The sequence below is a fragment of the Camarhynchus parvulus genome, chromosome 6 (genome assembly GCF_901933205.1).
Source record: "Camarhynchus parvulus chromosome 6, STF_HiC, whole genome shotgun sequence".
Classification (NCBI taxonomy): Eukaryota; Metazoa; Chordata; class Aves; order Passeriformes; family Thraupidae; genus Camarhynchus; species Camarhynchus parvulus.
In genome coordinates, this window is record NC_044576.1 from 35,410,437 (window position 1) to 35,417,662 (window position 7,226).

The window sequence follows — 7,226 nt, forward strand, 5'->3', positions numbered from 1 at the left end:
CAAATAATAATAATAATACTAATAATGTAATACTACTTAAACTGTTTTTATGCGTTGAACTGGCCATTTCAAATCAAAACTTCTAAACACAAATAAAACCATCATCCTTGTAGAATCTTTAATAGGAGTGGGCCAAAGATACTGGTTTTGCTTACAGGATTTGTTGGTTCTGGAAGAGCAAGAGGTGAGTATGAGCCGAACTACTTCTAGCTCACAGACCCGTCCAGTGCCTACAGCTTTGTATTTTGATGGGCTTATGATGACTTTGAAATCAATTGCTCATGACAGTAAAAAAAATTCATGTTTTTTTGAACATGACAGCAGAAATAACTTTAAGCACCAACTTAGTAATAATAGATCACCAATTTCAGTTAATAATTTTATGCTCTACTATCAAAGTTTAAAGGTAAATTGCTATGTATCAGGAGATGGTATAAAGTGTATGTTCTAATGCGTAGGTTATATACAAAGATACATACATACTTGAAAGTCCTTAGAGGAAACAAATTTTTATATCTGCTGCGTTTGACTGTTTATCATATAATATTTGGTTTTATTTCCCAGGGATCGGTGAATTTTAAATTTGGAGTCCTCTATGCTAAGGATGGTCAGCTTACAGATGATGAAATATTCAGTAATGGTGAGTTTTTCACCTCCTCCTTAATTGTTTTCCTCATCTGAATTAAAAAAAAAAAGGCAAGATAAAAAAAAAAGTAGGTTTATTATTTCTTACCCTGTTGTGTCAGTTTCCTCAGTATTTGCTGGAGCTCTGCTTACCCAAGCTTTGGGTAAAACAAGCTTTGGGTCCCTTCTGTCTCACCGGGAGTTGCCCAGTTTGGTTGCATCTGGTGAAATTCACCCTGAGACCTGACAGAGCTGGCTCAGACTACGTGAGAGCCATTTGCGGTTCTCTCCAGACACCTGGAGAATGGGTGACGTTTCTGAGGATCTGGCACGTGTACTTATATCAAACCTCAGTCTGTGACATTGCTGGGGAAAACCCTTCTGTGTCCTGAAGGGCTCAAACTCTGCTGAGGATCCACTTATCAGTTGCTCAGCTGGATGGTTCCAGCTCCTAAAGTTAACACTTGTACTCTTGCCCTGTAGTTTATATCTATTGTATTTTTGTGATTTTGCAAGATTTTATGTCTTTGCAAAATATTGTGCATTTCACTCTTTGGAACCTCTCAGATCATTCTTCGGCGCAGCAGCACCTAATGGGACGCTTGGCTGCTGTCCTGAAGGGGTTGGTCACTGGATTGGTAAATCCTGGAGAGTTTGTAAGTCTGCTGTCCCCAGGGAGGTACCGTGCTTTGTTTGCTTTTGCTCTGTTGGTTAGGTGCTGCTTCTCATCGGAAGTATTAATTTCAAACTACCCTGTTCTTTTTTAACTTTTTTCCTGGTTCTCTCCATCCGGCAGGGAAAGACTCTCGTGTCCTGGTCGTCAGGCTCAGTGCTGCCCGAAAAGATACAGAGACTAAAAAAATCCTAAGAAGCAAATATGACTGCGGAGAAAACAAACTGGAGAGAACAAAAGGTGATACTGTTATCCTTATCCTGCATTAGAAACATCCACTGTGCTTTGATGCTGGTAGCTGCCAGGGGCTTGTTAGCTCTTTTTAGGCGGGTGTAGGTGTTCACTTGTAGGTTTTTTCTCTGGACAAGTCAATTCAAACTTTGCTAAACTTATATTTGAAAATTACTCTCTAGTACAGGCCAGCGTGACATTTTTGAATGTTGTAAAAAAACCATGTTACTTGGAAATTGCTAACGATGAGAAGCTTTAGGGAAAAACAAGATTTCAGGGTTGGGAGATGTGGGAAGAATTTTGTGGGGATGTTAGACTGAAATAAAGCACGCTTTAAGCTGGACTGGCACGCTGGCAGATCCCCTCTTAAACAGCAGTGCTTAGATGAGCCTGGGTGTTGCCATTGTTTTTGTAGAAATAAATGTTTCCTGGTCTTCAGAAGTAAGCTGCTTTGAAAAGCTGCAAGGTGCAGTATAGCGACAATCCGTGTGCTTCGGATTAAAAGTAGATTTCAGAAGGGTGATAGGCTTTTGTCTTTTCCTAGGAGTTTTTAATTCTGTGTTGCCAAGTCATCCATCGGAGCCCTGTTGTACTAATCATCCTACAAATACAAAACAAAAAATCAGACCCTGTCCCAGCCGCGTCGAGCCTGGAACATTGTTTCCTCGGGCTGCCATTGGTGTGCCGTCAGTACTCACCACGGAAGCGAGCTGAGGATTGCTGCAGCTGTTGGGAACAAACAGCTGCTCGTCACAAAGAAATAGAACTGGGACGACAGCTCGGTCAGCGCCTCCCTGCTCTCGTCTCCTGAATCTCCAGCAGAGGAGTTCCAGTCCATCCGGGTACGTGTCATCCAGTTCCTGGTGATCTGAACACACCGAGCAGCACTCAGCTGCTGTGGGGGGCTCAGGGAAGGCAGAGTGTGCGTTCTCATCTTCCTGAACCTACAGACAAAGCAAAGTGAGAAGCCACAGGGTGGAAATCAGTCGCATAGATGCTAAATAAAACTTGCAGATGTTTTTAAGAATTGTTTCTGCTTGTTCTTTGTTGTGCTTCTGTGCTTAGAAAACATCCCTTTAAAATCAGTTCAATTCATCAGTTGAAAGTTTTTTGCAGACCCTCCCAAATTTTTGCAGAATTTGTTGCTGACCTCCTAGGAGTGTGAGGAGCTCGTGTGTGCTACTTTTTGCTTTAGGACACGCTGAGGTATTTATTCCTTTTGGGATACAGGATGAGAATTCCCAAGAGAGGTAGTTATAAGGTATGACATTGGGAAAAAGCCTGTGTCGTTGGAATGTTGTTGTTGTCAAAAGTTAATTTTTTCTTAGCCAGTAGTTAGCTTTTTGCTTGATTTTTGTGGTATCAATATTTTATTATTTAAAAAATGGCTTCAAAATAACTTCAGTGGATGGCCACCAGTACCTTGTTCAGATTTGCCTACTTGCTTGTAGCTAAAATGTTTACATATTGTTGATCATTGTATTGAAGAAACTGCTGCCCAGTCAGCTAATAACTGAATATCTCTCTGTCTAGGACGTAGGGAGAGGATTTAGGCAATGTCTTTGTTTTCAGAAAAAAGTTCCACTGTGGTTTCTAAGTAGAGGAAAAGGGGGTGAAGACTCGGGGCTCGGATGCCACTGGGGGCACCCCAAGGTCCCCCAGGAGACGGAGCCCCACTGCGGGGCAGGAGCAGGTATGTTCTCGTGTAATGTAGAACAAATTACAAATATGAAAATTATAAATATAAAAATATTTTTTAAAATAGTTAAATAAAGCGGGGTTTTTTATTTGTCAGTAGGCAGGGTTTTGATTATAAAAATTATAAATACAAATAATATAAAGGTAGAAATCTAAGTCTAGAAATGTATCATAAATACATACAGCTATATATAAAATCTAAAAATATAAGAAAAAATTAGGTGTAGCAGTAGATATGATACCTAATTTAAAGAATCATTTAAATATATTTTTAGAATTTTATATATTATATATGTAATTATTAATGTAACACATCAAAAGAAACGATAAATATAAATGTGAATGTAATTATACAAAGTATAAAAATATTTCAATATCGTTTAAAAGAAGGCTTTTTTTCTATTTATTTGGTTAGAGACTGGGTTTTTATTTGGAATAATAGAAGTATTGTAGAAATAGAAATCTAAATAGAGAAATATCCAATCAATAGATAAAGATATTTAGAAAAACACAACCGAACGCCGCCGCCTTCGGCCGAATGGAACGAGCTCAGCCGAGCCAAGGCGAGCGCAGCCGAACCTGACGGCCTCGAGCGAACCGAGGCGAGGCTTACGAGGCTGCCTGAAGCGAGCCGAGCTCAGCCGAACCGAGCCTGCTGCTGTGGTGCGCGCTAATTAGCGCGAGTGCGGTCACAGCCTAATGAGCTCCTGTCCCCGCCCGCGCTCCCGGTCGTGTCCGTGCGATGGCCGGGCCGCCCGCGGGACGCGGCAGCAGGAGAGCCCCGAGCTGGGCGAGTTTAACGTGAGGCGGCGCCGCTTGCCCGCCCTCAGGGAGCCGAGCCGCGCCGCGGAGAACGCACCGAGCGGCTCCGAGTGTCTCCGAAGCGAGCCGAGGCGCGCCGAACACACCGAGCGGCTCCGAGTGTCTCCGAAGCGAGCCGAGGCGCGCCGAACACACAGAGCGGCTCCGAGTGTCTCCGAAGCGAGCCGAGGCGCGCCGAAGAGGCGAATGCAGCCGACAATAGCCGAGTTTAGCTCCGAAGCGAGCCGAGGCGCGCCGAAGAGGCGAATGCAGCCGACAATAGCCGAGTTTAGGCGCTAATAGCTGAATCTAGCCAACAGCCGACTCTAGCCGAGTGTCTCCGGAGCGAGCCGAGCTCGGCCGAGCGCAGCATCCCGGGCAGGGCGAGGCGCCGGGCCGGGCTCGGGCTGCAGCCGGGGCTCTGTGAGGCTTCCCCGCCTGTCCCTCTCTCTACCCCTCCTTCCTTCTCCCCGTATTCGCCTTCTCTCGCTCCCTTTCCCCCATTCCCTCTCTCCCCACAAAGCCGGCTCCTTCCTGTCCTGTCCCTACCCCGCTACTCCCTTCTGTTCCCCCTCTCTCCCGCCTGTGTCCACCCTCCCTCTTCCCCCCCCCCGGGCTTTCCCTTCCCGTCCCGTTTTCCTCCGCAGCCCGAGCTCCCTGCCTGCCCTTTCTCATGCCCTGCTCTCGCTGCTCTCTTCGCGTGCCCCCTTTCCTTCTTTGCCCCGCAGCGGCGGGGCTCGGGGTGCCGGAGAATAAAGCCCCGAGCGAGGCCCGGAGCCCGGCGCCGCTCGGCCCTGGCAGGAGTCCCCGCACGGGGCCGGAGGCTCTCGGCGGATCGCCCCGTGCCGGTCAAACAGCCCGCCCGACACGGCCGGAGCTGCGGCTTTCCCGGCACGGCGCTGAGAGCGGCCCCCGCTCTGTGCCGTGCCGGCCCCGCCGTCTCTGCCGCTGCCTCTCGCTGCCCCCGGCCCGGGACAGCGAGGCTGGGGAGGAACCTCGACCCTTCTGGGGGCTGCCCCCCCTTTCTTGTGGCAGCAGAATCCCTTTCTGGGGCCATGTGCACGTGGAAAGGGCTTGGAGCTGCTGTCCCTGGAAGTTCCTGTGTCGTGGTCTGGAGGTGGTTTGTAGGGATTCATTGCATCGTTTTGTTTTGTTTGCAGTGGGTGTGCGCTAAGGGATATGGTGTTCTTCTTGATTGGTATGGTTCTCGGTTCAGGTGGTGATGATAAAGATTGGTTTGGAATTGAGTTTTATAGTCGGATTTTTTTTTTTTGCCGGGGTATTATGTTTTTAAAGGCGGGCATTGGTTTTTACGGGTCGTAGCGTGAAGTAGTGGTTCGGATTTTAATTCTGTTGTGGTGGCTTTTATCAGCGTGAGCGTGTAGTGTTTTGGTGGGCTTGAGATAGCGTCATGTCGTTAATAGCAGGAGCGTTTTTAATATTTATAATTGCATTTCTGTTTATCGTCTTCCAGGGCCTTTGCATATTTGGTTTGTTTGATTGTAGTGTATGTTTATTGTTAGGGATCATTTGGGAGATATTGTTTATGGTTACGTTTCTCTTTAGGCTTTGTGTTTATTTCTAGGTGGTATTTTTATTCTGATAGATTGAGGCACTATGGGCTTATTCAGTTGGGAATAATTCTTTTGTTGTAAATTTGAGTTTATTTGGTTTTGGGGATTTTTTTGGTGGTTTAATTTTGTGGGGGTTTTTGTTTTTGTTTTTAATTTTTTTTGTTTTGTCTTTTGATGCATTTGGTTGTTGTTTATTAGTTTTAGTTTTGGGAACGTGTGTATTTATATGGTGGGTCATTTTAGGTAGGTTTTTTTTTGTTTGGGTAGTTATTTTCTTATTTTTTAGTTGTTGACATTTATTTTACATCATTAATTAGTTCGGTTTTTAAAGTTATTTTTACAGAGTATTGGTTATTCTTTGCATTAGTGTAGATGTAGAATTTTGGTTATTTTTTTTTTAGTAACTTTCAGGGCCAGTGGCACTGTTTGGAGTTTAGTAAGTTGTTTTTTTTTTTTTTTCTAAGTAGCTTTTGTGATTTGCCGTGTGTGTTTCTATAGGACTTTCTCTTATTTTCGTTCCATTTTTCTGATGTGATGAGAATTGTTAGTGAAAACAGTGTTGTGTGGTTTTTTCGCTGGCAGTTGTTTGGCTGGTGGAGGTATCTTGATGTTTTTGGAGGCTATTGGTGGGAATTTGTTGCTGTTTGTTTTGTCATTTTATTTAGGAATTGGATTTTAAATGTAAAATTATAACTATGACTATATTTAAACAAAACAAATATATGCATAGAAATGAGAATAAAAAACTTAAATTTTAAATATAGACTGAATATATAAAAATAAAACATGTAACATAAGTCATTATATATTACAATATTATTTTTAATAAAGTATTGTGTATGTTTTAGATATATAAATACACATCATAAATATAAACACAACCCAAATCAAAATATAACTATTGAAATGTATTGCAAATCTTTGCAGATATATATAAAATAATTAAATATTTTTAAATATAAAATAACATAAATTGATACAATACATAATACACGTAATACTGTATATATCTTATTATAATATAGGAAATAGATATAAAAATAGTACATCAATATGATATAATATATAACAAATTATACATATGATAAATATAAATATTAAAATATTTTTAAGTAGTTTAAAATAAAGGATGGTTTTGTTTTTTATTTGGCAAAAGCAGGGGATTTATTATAAAAATTATAAATACAAATAATATAAAGGTAGAAATCTAAGTCTAGAAATATATCATAAATACATCAATATTTATATAAAAATTAACATATTAGAAAAAATTAGTTGTAGCAGTAGATATGGAACATGATAAAAATAATAATTTATCTATATTATTTGAATGTGATACATATTATATATAATTATTAATATAATGCCTCAATAAAACTATAAATATGGATGTGAATATAATTATGCAAGCTATAAATATAAAAATAATTCAATATAGTTTAAAGAAGGGGTCTTTTTGTATTTATTTGGTGAGAGATGGGTTTTTATTTTAAATAATAACAGTATTATAGAAATATAAATCTAAATATAGAAATATACAATCAATATATAAAGATATTTATAAAACACAGAAGATAAATAAATATAAATAATAGGAATAGACAGAATATATTAATTACATAACA

General features: G+C 41.2%; 1 long non-coding RNA gene across 1 annotated transcript; it reads left to right on the forward strand.

The window, feature by feature from the left end:
- Positions 1 to 2,704: 2,704 nt before the first annotated feature.
- LOC115905396 lies at positions 2,705 to 4,238 on the forward strand. Its single transcript, XR_004060855.1, has 3 exons — positions 2,705 to 2,789; positions 3,101 to 3,221; positions 3,717 to 4,238. It is a non-coding gene; the product is annotated as an uncharacterized LOC115905396 (long non-coding RNA).
- The last annotated feature ends 2,988 nt before the right edge of the window (positions 4,239 to 7,226 follow it).